This window comes from Parus major, chromosome 4, assembly GCF_001522545.3.
Source record: "Parus major isolate Abel chromosome 4, Parus_major1.1, whole genome shotgun sequence".
In the NCBI taxonomy this organism is placed as follows: Eukaryota; Metazoa; Chordata; class Aves; order Passeriformes; family Paridae; genus Parus; species Parus major.
This window is the reverse complement of record NC_031771.1, coordinates 41,949,939-41,971,084: the sequence shown is the minus strand read 5'-3', so window position 1 is coordinate 41,971,084 and position 21,146 is coordinate 41,949,939. Positions and strand designations below refer to the sequence as shown.

At 37.0% G+C, this 21,146-nt stretch overlaps 1 protein-coding gene across 12 annotated transcripts in view; it reads right to left on the bottom strand.

Annotated features, from left to right (window-relative positions):
* The window catches only part of CLOCK (clock circadian regulator), a 65,496-nt gene extending 44,363 nt beyond the window's left edge, over window positions 1-21,133 (bottom strand). For 2 of the 12 annotated variants that reach the window (XR_004497131.1, XM_033513872.1), the window contains exons 1-2: window positions 20,786-20,984; window positions 11,598-11,699 (exon numbers count right to left, since the gene is read on the bottom strand). The gene's annotated coding sequence lies outside the window, so the exon portion shown is untranslated. Of the gene's footprint in view, window positions 1-5,015; window positions 5,122-5,866; window positions 9,812-11,597; window positions 11,700-20,785; window positions 20,987-21,044 lie in introns of those variants that run through there. The other 10 variants (XM_033513878.1, XM_033513879.1, XM_015624068.2 and 7 more) reach the window with 9 other exon arrangements.
* Window positions 21,134-21,146: the final 13 nt, after the last annotated feature.

Here is a 21,146-nt window from a genome sequence, read left to right as displayed (position 1 = left end):
CCTGTGCATCAGTTTCTGCCCACTGCTGCTTGTGCTACTGCTTGGCAACACTAAGAGCCTGGAACCATCCTCCCAGCATTCTACCAGCAGAAGAGAGATGCTCCAATTCCTTAATCATCTTTGTCGCCCTCCATTGGATCTGCTCCAGGAGCTCTCTTGCTCTGAGGAGCCCAGAACTGGACACTGCACTCCTGATGTGCCTCACCAGGGCTGAGTAGAGGACCAGGATCCCCTCCCTCAGCCTGCTGGCAGTGCCCTTCCCAGTGCAGCCCAGGACACCACTGGCCTTCCCATCCGCATGGGCACATCGCTGGCTCCTGTATAAGAGTTTGTTTTCAGCAGGACCCCGAGGTCCCTCCCTGTGCAGCTGCTTTCCAGCAGGTCAATCCCTGTGCTGGTGCCTGGGGTTACTCCTCCCCACGTGCAGAACCCTGCACTTGCCTTCACTGAATTTCCCATCTGCCCATCTCTCCATCCTGTCAAGGCCCTTCTGAAGGGCTGCACATCACTCTGGGGTGTTGGCTGCTCCTCCCAGCTTTGTGTCATCAGCAAACTTGCTGAGGATGCCTCTGCCCCTTCATCCAAGTCATTGCTGAATAAGTTAAACAATTCCCAATATTGACTTGTGGGGGACACCACCAGTGTCAGGCCTCCAACTAGACCCCATGTCACTGACAGCGACTCTCTGGGGTCAGCCAGCTCCAAGTTCATCCCACCATCCACTTATCCAGACCACACTTCCTGAGTTTGCCTACAGGGATGTTGTGAGAGATGGTGTTGAAAGTCTTGCTTAAGCTGAGGTTCAAAAAATAACCACTACTCTCCCCTCATCCCTCCAGGTAAGTTGTTTCATCATAAAAGGCAATCAGGCTGGCCAAGTATGATTTACCCTTAGTGAATCCATGCTCCTGATCACTTTCTTGTCATTCACATGGATAGAGATGGCCTCCAGAGTCACTCCATCACCTTTCCAGGGATTGAGATATGGTCAACTGGCCAATAGCTCTCTGGGTTCTCCTTTCTGTCATTTCTGAAGACCAGTGTGACATTTGCTTTCTTCTAGTCCTCAGGTACTTCTCCCGATTGCCCTGACCTCTCATGAGCAGCCACATTATGGTGTCCACAAGCTCACTTAGCACTTGTTGATCCAATACATCAGGGCCTATGGACTTCTGAATGTTCAGTTTACCTGGGTAGTCTCTAATCTAATCCACCTTGACCTCCTTGAAGGAAAGTTTTCCTCCAACATTCCTTAACCCTGGTCTCCTGAGTCAGGTATTCCAAAGAGCTGGTTTTGTCAGTGAAGACCAATGCGAAGAAGGCGTTAAGTGTCTCCACCTTCTCTGTATCCTCTGTCACCAGGGTCCCCTTCCATTTAGTAAGAGGGCCTCATTATCTTGGGTTTTTCTTTTGTTATTTATGTATTTGAAGAAGCCCTTCTTGTCGTCCTTGATATCCTCGATCAGATTTAATTCAAGGTGGGTCTCAGCCTTTCCTGTCTTGTTTCTACTTTAACAGGCACTCTATATTGATTCCAAGCAGTCTGCCCCTGCTTCCATCTCCTGTGTATCTCCTGATTACACTTGAAAAATGACAAGTTTTTTTATTCAGTCATGCAGGTCTCCCACCCCCTTTGTCCAACTTCTTGCTCATTGTTCCTGATTCTTAAAGGAGTCATGTTTGAATATCAACCAGTTCTCTTGGATGCCTGTTCCCATGGGATTCTTTCAAGATCCCTGAAGAGGCAAAAGTTAGCTCTCCTGAAGTCCATGGTTGTAATTTTACTTGCTGCCCTGCTTCATCCTCGCCCTTTATGGTCCATTAAGGATATAGCTTCTGAGTCTTAAATCACTTTTAAAGAAAACCAAATTATATCATCTACTTACTCCTTTAAGATACAATTATCTAGCAGATCAAGAAACATGTTTCTGATTCTCAGTTATGCCCACATGAAAAAGTGATGGAGGGGTCAGAGGGGAATTGGCACACCATGCCAGACAACTAAGTAAAATTAACTCAAGGGATTTTTGTAGGTGGTTTTGGTTTTTTGGGGTTTTTTTGCCTGTTTTGTTTTGCCCTTTTTTCTTTGGTTGGCTGGTTTTCTTCAAATAGGAGACAAAGACTTATTCCTAACTTGTGGTCAAGGTACTTACCTAGAATATGGGAGAAGTAAGATTAAGTACTTCCTCCGAATCTGTCCACAGATGAAGAACTACCACATGAAAAACACCAAGAGGAATACACACAGACCACACAGGTAGCTACATGGCTACAGAGACCATGCACTTCACACCCTAACAGCTACTTATGTTTGTAAGCACTTTAATCAATCTTCTTGATCAAGCCAAAAGTTTGTGTAATGTTAGCCTTTGATCATTACTCTGACCACTCATTTCCATGGCCACATTAAATTCCCTCTCTTCAGCCAATGTTAATAAGTGATCAGTCAACAGAGCCTAAAACTGGTCCAGCCCCAAACTAACACAAATGTTGTTTCATTTAGTTAAATCAACTACATTTGTTTCACCATATGACTACTCAAAAGCTGTGTTGGCACAGGGGAAGGGGAAGCAGCAAATCACCAGGTTAGACATCTTTTGGCAAGACTGGCATTTCATGCTGACCTACACCATGTGTTAAATCACAACCAGAGAGCAAAATTAGGAAAAAAAAGATTCAAATTTGTGCTCAAAGAAATGAGCATTGTAGTTACTACTTGGCAAGCCTGCATCATATTTAAATGAAACATCATTACTCTCCCATGTGCTGTTGCCTCTCACATGACAATCCATGACAAATTAAAATTCTGGGCAAAATGCAACTTATTCTTATATACTGATCCAGACTCGTGGATATGAAAACAAACCCAGAACTCAGCCTTAAAGTCAACGGGTATCTCAAGCAAAACCTAAATACATATATACCTGATGTGTTGCTTAGCTGTCAACTTATTTATCGAACAGCATGTTAGTTAGCATCAACTTGGACAGTTTTAGGATGATCCTCAGTACAGATACTTATACAAGGATATTCCTTTAAATTAATAATCTGAAACTAAGAAATTTTGATGAATGACTTATACCAACAGCAGCTATTTGTAACACAATGGATCAGGTATACCAAATGGACATAATTTTATAAAAATGACAACGGTTGCTAACAGCAGCACCCAAGAAGATTTGACAGGTGCTTCAGAAAGCTAAGATTTTATCTGAAACTTAATTATCTATATCACATAGAAATGCATACATATAAGTAAAATACTTCTAAAAATATTTAGTGCTAGTCATCACTTTATTTTTCACAAGTTGATTGCACAATCCATGATCTGTGCAGCTGTGGAAGTGCTTCTGGTGCCTAAATTTCCCAGCATGGGTGACTCATGCACAGCTAAATTATTCTGTAAAGCTTTTGTGAAGAGTGGACTGTTTGCCTGCCTGAAAAATGGAGTAGGCAGTGTACTTCACCGGAAAGCATCTTCAAAAAGAAAGAAGTGAGACTTCACATTTCCAAAAAATGAGACAGTTGGAACATTTTAAACTATAACTCTGAAGTGCAGTCCAAGTCAAAAATTACCAAACAAGCAGCTCCTCCTCCCAACCTCCACCCACCACTTTCCCCAGAAGCCCTGCTAATCATTTTGGAGGCCACAAAGTGGTAAAAGGAAAATGAATGAGGTAACTGAAAAAAGAAAAAACAAAACCTGGGAAGCACTAGGGGATGGTCACTTCAATGTATTTCCACTGTAAGAAAAGAGCAGGTTTGGGACAACTTGATGAAACTGAATAGCCACAAGTCTACAGGACCTGAAGAGATGATGTTGCCATGGCACCCTCCATCATATTTAAACACTTACGGCAGTCAGATGAAAACCCTATTGACTAGAAAAACAGAAATATCAGTCCTATTTTTAAAAAAAAGGGAGAAATGAAGATCTGAGGAGACACAGAACAATGAGCTCAACCCTGTGTCTGGGAAGATCATGGAAGCAATTTTAAGGTACATACAACACAAGGAGGTGATTTAAGACAGCCAGCACAGCTTTACTAAGGGTAAATCGTGCCTGACCAATCTGGTGGCTTTCTACAATGGAGCAACAGCTGACAAGGTTAAGATCAACCAATGTAATCTAACTAAATTTCTGTAAGGTTTTTGACAGGGTCCCACACAACATCCTTTTTGACAAATTGGAGAGACATTTAAATGGTTTCAATTAAAAGGTTTAAATGGTGGACGATCGGAGGGAAAACTAACTGGATGCACAGACACCATCAGAGAGTTGCGGTCAATGACTCCATGTCCAAATGAAGGCCAGTGACAAAGGGTGACCGCATCCAGCTCTCGGATCCCCAACACAAGAAAGACACAGACCTGTTAAAGCAGGCACAGAGGGGGCCACAAAGATGATCAGAAGACTGGAGCACCTCTCCAATTGAAGACAGGCTGAGAGAGCTGAGGTTCTTCAGCCTGAAGCAGAGAAGGCTCCACTGCAGCCTTCCAGTACTTGAAAGGGGCTTTTAAAAAAGATGAAGAGCAACTTTTTACACAGGCAGATAATTACGTAACAAGGAGGGACAGTTTAAAACTAAAGGAGCAAAGATTTAGATTAGATGTTAGGAAGAAATTATTTATTTAGAGGGTGCTGAGGCACTGGAACAGGTTTTCCAGAGAAATCGTGGATGGTCCATCCCTGGAAGCATTCAAAGCCAGGTACAAAGCAACCTGCTGTAGTGAATGGCATTCCCTATTCATGGTGGAGGGGGATTGGAACTAAATGATCTTTAAGATCTCTTCCAAACCAAGCCTATGATTCTATCCAAAAAAAATGTGGCAAAACACATTTCTGTATTAGCATGCTTACTATTATATTCCTACAGTTAACAAACTTTAACAGAAGAACTTAATTTTCTAGAATTCTAGTGTCTGCCAGATCCTTCAGTTTATCCCTCAATACAACTACCAGTTATTGAAAAAACAAGCTTATTCTGTAAATAAAAATTCAACACTGTACTTACAGAATTCCAGACTTTAATTTCACTAAAGAAAACACTGGAGTTACTCTTTTGTCAGAACTTTCAACAGAAGAATCTGGGCTCAACTGGAATTCCAGTGATTGCAAGACTTGAGATAAAGGAGAAGCACTCGTATTACAAAGGCAAGAAGTGCCTAAACAGGGAAAGGAGACACCCCCCATAAAAAAAAAAACAAACCAACAAAACAAAAACAAAACAAGTAAACAAACAAACCCAACCAACCAACCAATCCAAAACAGAAACACAACCCCCAAGAAACCAACAAACCAGAAGAGTTTTGCAACTGATATAGAGAGGAAATAAATCTTGTTTTGGCTAAAGAATGAATAAAACTAAAACAAAACAAGCATAGTTTTATCGTCCCTAGAAACTTTTGACAAAACACTCCGTAACCACTTTGGGTATAGATGCTAAGTATCTTTTTCCCACCTTGCTATGAGCAAGAATCAATGGAAATGCAATCAGCCAGCATTAATGCAGTCACTGGACTTGTTCAGGTAGAAAAGATAATACATTATTGTAACAAAAGAGACAGTACTGCATGAACTAAACAGAAACAGAAATGAAGGGATAGGAAAAAGTATATAAAATCAATTCAAAATTTAATTTCATTCTACTGTAATCACTCTGCAAACATTCTTATACGGAAATAAAGGAAAAGTATTTTTACTGAATTCAAACAGCACTGACCACAACTGAATTCCTGAATATTCAGGAAACAAAACTCAAAGAAAAATTATAGCTCAAAGTAACACTGTAACATTTAACATTTTTTAATATTTACGCAGTCTTTAAAAACATTATCTATTTATGTAGATAACAAATTTTCTCACTTTTTCTTTATTCTCCTGAGCAGTAGAAGCATGCACTCCCTCCTCTTTCAGAGCTTGTGCTAAGCTGAAACAGCAAAAGACAAAAATTTCTTTTTTCTCATATATCAGTATCATCTCCAAAATATTGGCTCCAGTTAATTTAATTGTAAATTACACATCATTGATTAATTATGATGAGAACATTACACTACAGGCACTGGGAATTTTTATAATGAAGGCTTTCAGATGCATTAGTCTGCATTTCAGAATGCAGACTAATTCAATGCTCACAGCAAAATTCTGTCATGTGTCTCCCATTCTTTCAAAAATCTTTTAAGATCAAGATATTGACTGAAAGACAAAATATATCAGGAAATTCTACACCAAGTTCCTATAAACTTTGCAGCTAGAATATTTAAGATAAGAATTTTAAAGATTAGGTTAAGGGTGGGGAAAACATCACAAATTCATTTTTGTATTCTGGAAATTCAGATTCTATCCTGGCACCCCATATAAACCCTACAAAGTTTCAAATGATTCCTCAAAGTTACTGCTGTGAGAACTATTAGTCCTTTTTAACATTTGTCATACTCAACAAAAAAGTCATATCAACTACTTAGGACCACATTTGCCACACCTGAATCACTTTAATCTGCCTCAATTTTTAAATTTTTATCTTCTACAATTCTCAAGTTTTTCTTTCATAGAACGATCAGACCACATATATTTCTATGTACTAAGACACATTTCTGAGTGCTTATTTCCGGCCCCTCAAAGACTTCTCTGCACTCTCAAAATCCCAGCATTAAGGAGAGTTCCCAAAATTACAATCAGGTTTTATTTAATTCCCTTCTGCTCAACACATTGCAAGAATTGTTTAATAGACCTAGTGGCCTATAAAACACTGGTATTGACGAATGGGATACCAAAGTTATCAATATGCAGAGGAAATCCTGAAATTAACATTAATTTTACATTCAAACCATATACTAACAGGGAATGAAAACATCTGTATTGTATTTAAGCACACATTAAAGTTTGAAACAGTTTATTTATACAAAACACATTAAAAATACACAAACAGAGCACTTCAACATAACAGTGAAATATTCTTAAGGCCAGATTACTTAAAATAATGAGGAGTCTTCAGAGCTTACAGGCTTACAACTCACACTTTGACTCTCAACTTTTTTCTTCATGTTAAATTGAGGCTTACATCTCAATTTTGAACAAATTAAATAATACAGCAATAGCTTTATTGTTTTTATTAAAGCCAGTTATTTTTTTCAGTTTTAAAATGCTGCTGCTGCTTATGCTGTTACATGCTTAATAGTTTTGGGTGGATTTTAATAATTATGTTAAAAGACTGTAGGTTTAAACATCCCTGTCAACAGAGATCTTAATTAAATGTTGGAATTTTTTTAGAAAAATTGCTGACAGCCAAGGTAGATATTCTGCAAAGATGTAATAAACAAGAAACATAGCTGAATTTAGTCTTAATTACTGGCTTACATATGTGGGATATTATACTACAGTTAAGTATGCAATATTCTTGGGAAACTCTGAACTTAAAATTAAACAGGGCAGATGGAGAGTATTCTTTCAACTGCTATTTCAAGATTAAATGATTTAACACCAGCACCTAAATATTACTTAGATTTTCAACACCTTAACAACTGAGGAATTCATTCCAGGCAGGAAAAAAAAAAGGTCTGTCATGACTCATGACAGCTAAGCCACAAAAAAGGATAATAACTGCAAAAGCCTGCAAAGACCATCCCTTTTTCATTTTTTGTCTTGCTCTTACTTAATGACTGCCATAAACCACTGGCCTTGGGGTTTTATCAATGCAGATGAGCAGCTCCTGCAAAACATATGGGGTGGGAAGCATACATATTTTCGAATACTTGAAAAAAGTCATAAAATGAAATAAATCAGAAGACTCCTCTGTTAAACAATTTAATAATGTAAGCATGGAAAAAAACCCAAACTAATCCATCAGAATTACAAAAGGCAGCTACGATTTAGTCATTTGAACCACTGTCATTTGTAGTATTTATGTGCTTCATCAATGGTTTATATTAGTAAAATTGAAAATAAGTATTCCTGGCACTTAAAAGTTTTTCTCAATCAGCAGCCAAACTTATGGCTGGACTTGTAGCATAGGTACATATCTTAGAGGTTCACTGCCCTCATCTACTGACCTATAACCGAAGTGAACAACTATGGCTCTGTCCCCATTAGAAAGTAATCTGAAACCGTACAAATGGATCAGTAGATCAAAGCAGCTGGTGCTGACACTCCTATGCTAGCTGTTCAAGAGCGTTTATTTTGGATTAGAATTCATCTAGTCTCCAGAAGCAAACATCACTGTCACATGGACCATTCAAATTTTCCCAGGAATTTCATGATGGATGCAGAACTCCATGTCCCCAGTAGAGATAGAAGAGCACTCTGCACCTACAGCAGAACTCAGAGACTAGATTTCTGAGAAATGAATGTAGTTCAAACACACTGAGCCAAGCAAGTGTTAAGGGGAGACAATAGTGAGATTTTCTCCAAAGCAGTCTAAATCATCCAAAATACAATTGTAATGCATATGTCAGAGTTAAACCATACCTTTTCAAACCAGAATAAACAACAGAGATGTCACATGACAAACAAAATACTTGATCACACTGAAAGACTCCAGAAAAATTCTGCGTTCTTCATAATGCCTCACAATTGAAAAAGGAAATAATGATAAAATACCATCAATTGACTTCCACAAAAAAAATTATTTTCTCTGTGCCAGAATTCAACAGAAAATACAAATCTAGATATTTCTATACCTTAGGCTTAATTTCTCTTTTCTTTGCTTATTTACTTCATATTTTATGTCCTGTTTTCTCATTTCAAATATTTTACTTCTCTTCTTGTTTCTACCTTATTTCTTTCAGCCTTTAAGTTACTTTAGCTATTAAGTACAGTAAGGGAAAAGTAAATTTTCTTGCATCTCTTTTTTTTTTCCCTGGAAATTCAGATAGTATAGTCTGAGACAGGTTTGTAAGCACTACTACTGTGATTTAACTTCCTCAAACTCAAACAAATTTAAAAAGGGTAAAGATTATCATGAGTTTACTGCAATGACTCAAATCAATCTCTAAATCCCATGCTAACCAGCTATGGCAATTGAAAAAATCAGATTAATGACACAGTAATATTAGTCTACTTTAAGACTGAAATTAGCCTGGTTCTAAACATCATCTCAGAGTCAGCCACAGGAACAAAAAAATACTAAGGGAAGCTAATCAAGAAATTTATGGAATACAAGAACTTCATTAAAGAAACAGTAGATAAAATATATTTGGTGTATACATAGCTTTTTACTTTAGATGTAAAGCCAGGAATATATTACTTAATCTCTGCCTGCTTTTTTTCTGGGCTATGTTATTTATATAATAATTTAATCCTCTAGATTTTAGGTTATATGCCAGAGTTTCTCCTAGAATTGTAAGTTACAAATAGGATTTTTTTAATCCTTTTTTTTCACACACAATTAATTCACTGGTTGTTTAGAATAACCAAACTATTCAGACTCACCAAGTTTCACTGACATTCAGTATACATCCAAATAAATTCCCAGAAGATTTTACAAAAGAAAAATAAGCTTTTCTCTACATTTGCCAAATTTAGATGAAAACAAAAAATCAGATCTCTTTAGAGCAATTCCTAAAGAAAAACTGTCTTTTAAGAAAAAAAAAAACTCTATACAAATTTTCACATGTACATAATCTGAAAATTTTAAGTATATTGCCTTTCCATTTCAGAAAAAATATAGTCTTCATATTCCAAAAATATTACTTGAAAAGTAACATAAAAAATGCACATCACACAGATGTTTTCATGATGCTCAAAAAAGTATTTCATAACCTTTATCCACACACAGCCTGCACTGTCCAAAAAGATCAATTTTATTACGACCTCCTGTGAACATTAGAGAGCAATAAAGAGAAAAAGCAAAGAATAAAGAAAAATTAATAAAAAAAATGGACAACAGTTATGGAAACATAATGCTGAAGCAGAATTTGAAGGACCAAATCAATAGAAGATAGGTGATACAAAGAGTACAGAAGAAAATATTCTTACTCAGCGTTTGTACCTGACACTACAATGGAGTCAAGGAGATTAGACCTGTTTACTTCTCACAGTCCAGCTAGAACATGCTCAGTAGCTCTGTCTGCTTATGACTAAAAGGATTTGGAATATATCTACCTCATCTGATTTGGACAGATGAAATGGATTTAGGAAATTCACTGAACTGGTACAAAACATATTTTCAGAAATCCATCATTCTGCCTAATGTAAGTGGGCTAGCAGAAAAAAATACTGCCGCATAACAATTTGTTTCTCCTAAAATCTTGAGTGCTTGCTCCAGCACATGCAGGTGCTTTATTTTTCCAGTGGCAAGATTTTCACTGCTTTTTGCATCAAGAAAACAGTATGCTCTTCCCTCTCAACTCATTCTCAGACACAAACTGATATTTGGTTGAATTTTAGGTGAATGCAACATAACAGACATTTAAGTCTTAGTAAATTATAAGCAACTAAAACCAAGGTTCCGGAACAGAAAGTGTCAAGCATCATTAGCTACAAGCACTGCTACCTGTAATTCCATTCACAACCAAGCTTTACACATGACCAACCACCTCCAATGCATTATCAGCCACTAGGAATACATGAAGGCTTTCTGCCAACAGGACAAAATAACCCCATTTCAGCAAGATTGACACAATGTCTGTTCTACATAAATGGACCAATTTCTTAGGTTTTCTTGACTCAGTATAAAAGCGTATGTTTTGAACCAGTCAAAAAAAAACAACATATCTAAAAAATAAAACCTACTTAGAAAGATAAACCATAAAAGCACATACATGAAGTCTACAGAGGGCCATGGCCATGATCTTCATGGATTAAAATCCCTTTGCTGCTCAAAAGATGAACCATAAACAAATGACCCTGCTGTTCTGTGCTTCTCTCTGTGTGATGCACAAAGCAATCAGCAACCTTACTGCAAGATATGACATGGACAAATCTTGAAAAGATGAAAATCTGCACCTCCTGGCCCATTGTCAGCTGGACAGTACACAGTGTACAATCAAGGAAGCAGGGAGAAGCAACCCTTCCATAAATAAGGTGACATGTGAACAGAGATAGCAGCACTTGAAACCATTAAGATACATTCTTCTGCTATATCCTTACATGAATGGGGTATCAAGTCACCTCAACAAGATTAAAAAAATAATAAAAATCCAAAACAACAACAAAAATCCAACCAAACCAACCAAAAACAAAAACAATCACACCACACAAAAAACCCAAACAAACAAACACTCAGAAAAGCAGTGAGCATGCCAGTACATGCACTCATTCACTGCAAGATGTCCCTGGGAGAGATATTAGTTTAGTCTCCTGAAACCACAGGGCCACCTTCGCACGCTGCATTGCTGGGGACGGTGCCTTCATAAGCTCTGGGTTTTTTCTTCCTTCTAGTTTCCAAGGCAGCTCAGGTACAGCTTAGCTGTTTCATTCCATGCTCCAGTGTACAGGATAAAAGCTTATAAAAAGCTTATTTGAAGTTTATTCTTGCCCACACACACCATTAATTTGAATCTCAAATTGAAGTGGAATGTCTACCTTGCCTGAGGTTGAAAAAGAGATGTTTCTGTTTAAAGCATTACTGTTCTAGTAGCAATAAAATCTACATACTTACTTAAATTACCTAGAAATACATTGTGCCTTGTAGAGTGGGTGGGTAGCATTAGTAGTCCAAATGTGATGTCATCTGAATAAAAGTCTTCTTTGGCACAATCTTCTGAAAAACAGAAAAAAAGAAAATCCAGTTTAATGAAAATTCATCTGTCAAAAAAAAAAATTTGGGGATGAGCCCTTGATTTCTGTTTTCTCTCCGGCCATTTCAGCCATTTTATATGCATCCTTAAATTGTCCACAATTTCACTTTCCAATTTTTCTAGTCAATAGAACGATGTAAATACTCATGAAGGAGAACTTCAACATTGCACACCACTTAAGACAGCTCTGAAATCCAAACCTGCGAGACAAATGCAATAGCCCAATGGTAATATGAAATTTACAGATGAAACAATGTATATAAAACATTAATATTACAATTATTGCATTATAATTGCTTTGGATTGCATTATGACCTTGCAGAACATCAATAATACACTATGCAAACTTCTGAAAATAAAATGCATAAATTAAATTTTAACTGTGTGTACTATAGTTCAAACAGGACATGTGAACTACCCCAGAACACAACCTGAAACTCTCAGAGAACACGGCATGCAACACCACTAGACTCCTCTCACTAACCAAATTCCCCTCATTAAAAAAAACCCAACTATTTCAGTAAGATGTGCTGGCAAAAGCTAACTATACAAGAGAGATTTCTATAATTATATAAATACTCTACTTATTCAATGAGGAATCAGCTCTCCACCTGCTACAGATCATAAATTCTGTATTCCTACACACCATGCTGTGTTTTAAATACACATGCACCAACTTGGTAATATCATCTAACTGATGATAACGCTGCTGGAAAAAACTACTCCTATTTAACCACTGTTAATATCTTCTATTCAGCACCCCCATGCAGCAAAGTATCTCCTTTAAGGCACACCTAAATCTATTCCCTCCTATTGTACGAAAGGATAGGCAGATTTCCTTTGACATAAAATAACCAAAACAAAGTAACTTCTAAACCTCTGATATTTACCACCTTGTCCCCAGTATATGTAACACAGAAAGAAGAAGCTGTCAGCCTGGTGAAGAACAATGCCAGTGTTTGAGGAAGATCTACTGCCAAGTCTAATGGGATAAGAAATGCAGACCATTATCACCTACATATTTATTTTTCTAAGTGGTCAAATAAAATATTCTGAAGTTAGAAATCAATGATCTGAATCAAATACCAGTATGCAGATAAGAAATGGAAAACTATATTCTACAGAGATATACAGGAAGATTAGGTGCATTTTTAAAAAAAAACTATGCCAGTTTATTCAAGATTATTTTTCATTTCTTATGTTGGCAACACAAAGTTTAATTCAAATCAGTCTAAACCAACCATAAATCTAATTGTCTCTATAAAGGCAGTACGAATTTAACTAAAATAATTTGGTAAAGCAATTTCAGTTATTTTAATGAAAAAAGTTTGTGATCCTTTTTATTTAGATAAAATGGTAGTATGTCAATTATCATTGATGTTAAAAAACTTCTATAGTCCCACCCTCAATTGTACTGAAATTAATATGAAATCCTCCAACTTGTAGAAAAAATTGTAATAGAAGGTGACAACAGAGCAACAGGAATGCCCGAGATTAAATTTTCAGTCAGAGCTGCCTGTTTTGCTGCTCACTTTAAAATCAAGTCTGAGTGACAGCTAAATTTCTTAGAGTTAAAAAAAAAAAAACTTAGTACCAGAATCTGTATCCTAAACTCCCTGCCAAAGTGAGCAAAACAGTATATTCTCAAATCCTTTTCCTGTCTCATTTTTTTTCTTCAGAAAAGCTAAACCCATCAATATAATTTTTAAGTTTCAATAGATCTTTTTCCTGCCCTATTTCATAAAACCTTCTAGTTACTCTTCCTCTTGATTCAGACTACTTTTCTGATTTCATTATGCTTCCCACATCCTGCAAAGTACTTTGCTTCTTTTCCTACTAATCTGTATATTATTTGGGCTTGCTTTATGCTGTCTTTTGCTTCTATATTCTCATATTACTTGTTGCTGATCTATCTTATCATGTTCTTAGAAATGAGAACTTGTTTAATTCACTCGCTTATTAATTTGAATCCTTGTCCCCCTTTCTGAGGTCACTGTCATCATTTTCTATGTCAGTGAAATTCAGATCACAAGCTTCTCAAGGCTGAAACCCTATCTTGTTATCTATGAAACATCATGAAAAGCTCTAGGGCAGCACAAAATGTTTAGCTAAAGCTTCTGAGCTGAAAAAAAAGACTATATAAAAAACTGAAGTAGAACACTTTCATAACAAAAACATTTCCAGAAAAAATATATTGTATGTTAAATTGGTGAGCAGTTAAGGAACTATCAGTGGAACTACCATACTAGCTCTAAACTGCAGTTCTCAAATACACAACTGCTAGTAGTAACTTGATTACACATAATGGATGTTGCTGCTATGGATGGCAAGAAAACTTTATTAAATCACATTACTAAATTAAAAGTGACAAGAAAGTGTGTGTGTGTGTGTATGTGTGTGTGTGAGAGAGAGAGAATCTGCATTCCTGCTCTGACAGTTCTTGGAAGCTGTGATTCATGCTGCTACTTGCTTTTCTACTCACAGTAGAGGAAAACCCTGTTTCCTTTACAGTATTTGTTGTTACTATGAAAACTACTTTAAAATAAGCACTAGTCCAAAACACTTATTTTGCAGTCTGCTGTATTTTAAAACTGAACTGGTTTAATACTTGAAATAAATTAAAATTTGTGAGGATTATGTCAGTTACTGAAGGTTTGACAAGTATATTTCATACTATACAGCAGAGAATTGTCTAGAAATGAAAGCAGCACAAGCGAATAGCTTTCATCACTTTTACCATTACTAAGTTTTTCTAAACCAACCAGCAGGACACCCTAGATTTCTCTTCTGAGATTTGATAAAAATCTTTAAGTTGAACATAATGAGGGGTAGTTTTTAGTCTGCTGTGTATTATGACAAATAGGTAATGCAAAGGCCAGACAGGAAAGAAGCCAAGAAATGCCATTCTAGACATAAATTCAGCTCCTGCTTTTCAACTCCATGTTACAAGACAGAGGAGCGGGCTTATTGGAAATCCAATTTGGGAAATACTGTCCTCTGTTCTTAAGCTGACAGAAAAATATTATTTTTTATTATTATTTTGCTATAATGTTACACCACTATATTTTTGGTCCCCATCCCTTTCCAAAATAGCCCAATATTCTTCCTGTCTCCTCAAGCCCTGATGATACATACAACTCTGTTCTCCTATCCAACACAGACCCGGTGCATGCTGAAAAAAACAGGTCAGTACGAAAATCCTATTGCATTATCTCTCAAGAGAGAGCAGTAACATATTTCTCTCTACCCAGCTTCTACCCATTTTCCCAAAACCTGTGGTAACATTACAGTCTGTGATTTCCATCCCTCCTACAAACATGGTTACAACTGATCAATGATTTCAAAAGTTACTGGTGAATACGTAAGGAAAGCATGAGAGAAAACAAGGAAAAAGCATAAATCCCATTTTCTTAGGAAATCAGGTTTAAAAAAAGGCAACTATCTACAGATTTTAATCGAGAAAAAATTCCTACTTGTTTACTGAGCCAAGGAAATAAGCAGATTTTGGCAAAATATTTTTTATCTTTCTACAACTTCACACTGTAGGTTTCAAATTAAGCTTTGGGGAACTAAGGTCTAGGAAAGTTACCACATAAAACAAGACAGGTTACTTCTCCTAATGTATCTTACGGCTTTTGGATGACTGGTGAAAATCCAAGCATTTAACATTTCTCTAGCAATAGTAATCTGAAAAATTACATACCTTCTACCTTAGCACACCAGCAGGAGTCTACCTTCTCTGTATTCACAACCATCTTCTCAACAGCAACCTCTAACTCTTGGAACATTGTTCTGCCAGGGTCCATGTCAGTAATAGCCAAAACTCATCAGGCAGTCACTGCCATTGCATTAAACATGCAATAAAATAGCCACCAAACACTTCAAATATTCCTAAATGCCAGAAACTATTATTAACTACTTCATTAAAAACTTTACTCAACTATAAAAAGGGAGACTTATGTTTTATTTATAACAGCAGCAGGATTCTCAGAATTTGAAATATTAAATTAGCTGTATTAATGTGTTTTGAAGTATCTTTTTTATTAGGCAGCTTAGTATCTCATATCATTAAGATCATAATTTAAAATGTAAAAGTATATATTTCCTCAGTGTTTCTAAAGTACATTAGGAAACTCAAACAATAACCTCCCACAAGAGCCACATCTTACAGGCCAGCCTGGCTCCTCTACGTTCTGAAATACTTGCCCCAATGAAGAAAGTGATGAAACTTTCTGGAGAGCTACCAGTTCAGCAGATAATGACATGTTTATGGGATCTGGGATCATTCTTCTGTAAGCAATGAAGATACACTCACAAACTTGTGGCGCTGCAAGCTAAAAACTCTTGTAGATGAGGCCACTACCAATACTACTCTCTACCATAAAGCACTTGAAATTCTGACATCATGCTGGATGATCAGCCCATTCCCATATATTCCTCCTTTTCTAAGTGTCTCGCAGCAAGATCACTACTATGCAACATGGTTAGTAAGTTCTGTGGCCCATTCTGGCTGTAATAGGCAGCACAACCTTCACTAAAACAGGCCACAAAAAGGGGATTCCATTCAAAAGGATCTACAATTCTTAAGTACCAAAGCCAGGAAGAGTTACATCATTCAGTAAGACTTTTCAAAAGTTAACAGAGGTGCAAACTATTTAAGTAACACAGCATTTTGCCTTCACCTGTTTCTGAAGGCCTAGGATGTAAGTAAGGTTAGTACTCAATCCTGGTCCCTGTCCTTATAGTACACATATCTAAGATCTTGCAATCAAAGCAGGAGTAATATATTCTTTTAATACACCAGCAGGGGGAAAAAGATGTGTTCTCATTTTGTACAGCAGCACTGGGAAGATGCATCAACTCCTAACTTTTCATTTCAGTGGCAATATTCAGAATATGGAAGCAAAAATAAAAAGTAAAGCTTTACTGGACAGAGCAGCACCAGAAGTATAAATGTCTCTATAGGCTGAAGGGCAGCAAACAACCGACATTAAGTCCCAGGTTCATTTGTAATGGCATTCAAACTTTTAAATGGCACACAGGCCAGAATACAGGTATATATACCATCTCCTTTTCCTCCAAGAAAACAACTGACCACGTAGATCTCTTTAGCCCAATTAGACTTTAATCATCTTGTCTGCAAGGAAAAGTGAGGTTCTAGGCTTTGGAGTTTTGTTGGCTTGTTGTTTACTTTGGGTGTTTCTTTTTTTAAAGGAGACACAAACAAAACCTCTTCCTCCTCACTCCTCTGTGCTTCTGAACAAAAGGGAGAGTCACCACAGGGTTTTGGTCCAAGTCCAATTCCATAGGTGTGCCTGAGGTGTGGTTTGAACATGCCTTTGAACAAGTGAAGGCCTAATTTACAGATTGCCTAATTTATGAATAGTAAACAGATTCAGATGCCAAGATGCTCAGTTGTGATAAGATTCTAGAAGCTGTGAATGAGAACAAAACTTCAGTGTTCTACTTTGGAAACCTTTACTAGTGAAAACCTAGAAACCCCTAACATGGACACAAATTTTATTTGGGGCTGGACACACAAAATCCATCTAAATAAATTTTGACTCTTCCATATTATTTTATGGATCTGGTCATATACCAAAATAACATACATCAAAAACCATTTCAGATTATCACCTGCAAATCTCCTTTTTAGTGGAACTCTAGAAGGACCTCTACAGAAGAATGATGTCACATATATATATTTTGAAAATCCACTTTAATTGGATCTGTCTTATTCCAGGTGCTTTCTTCTGTTTTAACAACAGGATAATAGTCTAACACCATTTATCTTGTGGTGCCAGGCTGTCATTATTGGTAAAATGACATTAGCTTCAAAACTGAAGCCTTCTCACACACTCTGAGATTATCAAACATACAGTTTTAAGAACAAAACACTGAAGTAGGCACACTTATGCCTAATTTGGCTACGTTTTAATCATGAATATGAGGAATGCCCATAGTATCTACTAAGCTTCAAGGCATCACACTCTAAGCCATTATCAGCCTTGAATTTCATATATGTAACTAATTTTTAAGGATCTATATTTAATAAAATATTAATACTATTAGTGATGATTTCATAATATAATTCAGAACATTAGTACAGAATAAGGAAACTTAATCAGTGATTTTAATGACAAAATGTAATAGTTGGAAAGAGTCCAACAGTTGGAAAGTCTGCAGCTCTAAACTGTTGAAAGAATGTGTGAAGCCTTGTTATTTCCACATAATATTAAATATATGACAACCACTGGGGACCAAAATGTTTTATGTATATGATTATATATTCTAGAAGTGGTTATAATAAAGAATTTATAATATACACAAAATGTATGGTAAGAGAAGACTAAGACTATAAATTTAAACGCTCAGGGGTGAGGTATGCCAAAACTGAAGTGGCTTTTACATGACAAAGGAATTTTGTGGCAGCAGTAGGGATAGAGAATTCAATCCTTCAGGGCAGCCGCATTAACCCTGAGTCTTCTTTCTCTTCTGTGATTTTGCATTTCACATCTTTTTAAGTCCTACAACAAATAAACAGTGCAATGTCCGCCAGAGTTTCAAATTATTACAGATTCCCACCGAGTTAACAAAATAATCAACTATACTAGGAAGTTCCTTTCCCCAGGTGGACCATCCAGAGAAGCGAATCAGATACCTTCCTAATGGATATAGAGAAATTTGCTTGTGCCGGAGTTACAGACAGACACTGAGATCTTTTATTTCAGATTCTGCTATGGGACAGAAGGTGTGCTTCCAACACATCCTTTTATTCTGAAAGACCACTAAAATATTAATACCAATGCTACTAACAATAATTCAGGATTAGCTTAAGGTGTGAGAAACAGTTGAATGGTTTGGCCACTATCCGTAGCCTCACATTTTTTTTCTCCTCTAGAGATAAAGCTACTCTGTTCTCCCAACAGCCTGGTGACTCGCCTGGTCTTGTGCCACCCCTTCAGTGGTGAGGCAGTTCATCAACACTGAAAGGTTAAAAATACTTTGTAAAGTAAATAAACAGAAAGTAAGAATGGCAAGAACAATCACTACTGACTTTGCTATGCCACTACCTACTAATATCACCATTCCTCAGAAACAGTTCTACATCTGCTTTCTCATTTGGCCTTCACAGTTTGTAGCACCCATAGAGAAGCTAGTACTTTAAAAAGGCTGAAATGCTAACATGAACATTGCTTCACTTCAGATATCTACCAAAGTCTTTGACTCCAGAAAAACTAACCCATTACAACGTGATGAACAGGCACCTTTCAGCTGTAATTCCATTTTTTCTGAATTATATTTTGTATTTTGCATTAAATACTGTATTAGGATACTAATTTTCTACTCTAAGAGGAGAGCTATCCATAGTCTTCATCTATAAAACTAAGCTGAAACCATGAGACACTGACAACAAATTATATGTATCTCCTGAAGGAAAGCGTAGATAAAATAAGAAGCTGCTTTCAAATGAGGAAATTACCTAGTGAAGAAAACCGCATTTTTGATTCACAACTATTTTCAACACAAGTTTATTAGTTTATAATAAAAAAATTCTTAACTTTCCAAGTTGATAAAAATATTTCATATAAAGAACATGTGGAGAAGGTAGGGCCAGTATCTCTACTACTATTTTATATCTTCAACTTTTTGCAGAAATTTAACAGAGGGGGAAAAAAAGCAAAAGCACAAAGCTCTCAAAAGCAACAATTTCTTTTGCAAGACCAGTCCAACCACGAAGATTCATGACTTCAGTGAAATTCTATACTAAGAAGCTAATTAACCAACACTACAAATTAAATTTAAGGTAATTACCACTCAGTTTTAAATTGCTTAGTACAAAGAGAGTAAAGTTAGCTACAGCAGAAGTTTTGGGGTCCATAGAAGAGCATTAGTAATGAAAACACTCTGCTTTCCTCACGTTCTTTTATTTTGCCTAAACATGTTAAACTTTTCCATGTAAGAACGTGAAGCGGAAGAAATAAAAAACAAGACATGGCTGAATGGCACCTTAAACTATTAAATATCAACCCGGAAGTTTGGGGTTTTTTTCCCTGTTTGAATTGTTTGTTAAGAAGCAGTAACCCTTGCCTTACCAACAAAATTCTCAGACAAAATTACCATATTCTACAAAAAGAACCTAAACTATGTACATTATGTCTGGTAATCTGAAAGCAGTGTTTGTAATGAGTCTAAGGAAGTGTCTTAAGTGAATACATATGAAAATTAAGAGTTTAATTTAAAAAAATTAAAACACAGAGTTACTTTCAAGTAGAATCCTCTATTACAACAATCAAATGCTGTCTAATTTCAAATAACAGGCCCAAACCCCACAGATATTTATAAACAAAGTCAATATTGTTTCTGTAAAACTGAATATTGTGAAACAACTGCAACTGTTCATACTGAACTTTTCCAGGACTACCACAGACGAGGTGCATTTCTGAAGTACTTCTTTCACTAGGGTATTTGTTTAAACAATCCTCTTCCCTCCTGACACACCTGTTAGCCAGAGAAATTATATAGGTTAAATATAACCACATTAAAAAGGAAAAACAAAAACACAAAACCAAGGTAGTTAATTTTACCCTGGATCATTTCCTCAAGCTAGTTACAGGACACAATTCCACAAACCGTTGTGCTGTTGCAGATCTGAGGCAGGCCAGGTCCAGCCAATACTGCCACCGAAAGCACTGCTTGTCAACCACTCATTTAAGAAGTCATTTAAGAAAAAATACCTACTTTAAGGATTTAGAGGATCAGGTTCTGTGATCGGCCACTCTGCCTCTACATGGAGTTTCATATTCCACCCAAACCATACCTGACCTTCCCTGTGCCTCTTGGTAGGTTAACTCTCACCAGCACATGAAAACAAAGGCCTTACAAAAATCTCACTGCTAATATGTCTGATTAGGTCACAAGCACTCCTCCTCATGGGAAAAAAACTAACATTTCCAATTTATATCGAGGCCTAAAGCAGCTGGAATTTGAAAGTGAAACCAACCAGAAATCCTGATCCACCTTAACCCAAAAATAAAATTGGAAGTACCACGGATTTCCAGTCCCTCGTTGGTCATATTTCACACCTGTATGCACGGAGTATTTAACACAGAGACTTTAAGGCCGCAGTAACTCGAAAAAGGACTGGGGGCTACTGAGGATCGCTCAGGTTTAACGAGCGTGAGCACGCTGCAGTTATCGCAATGAAGTTATCGGAAACAAACAAACAAACAAACAAACAAAAAAAAGGGGGGGGGAAAAGAGAGAAGCCTACAAAGCGCATACGCAACCCCGCAGCTCCAGCCCACCTGCCGCAAGGAGAGCGGGGCACGCTCTCGCCACCGCCCGGAGCCCGAGGCCCCGCAGAGCTGTCCCGCCGCGGGGAGGGCCCGGGGCCGAGCGGCCACCGA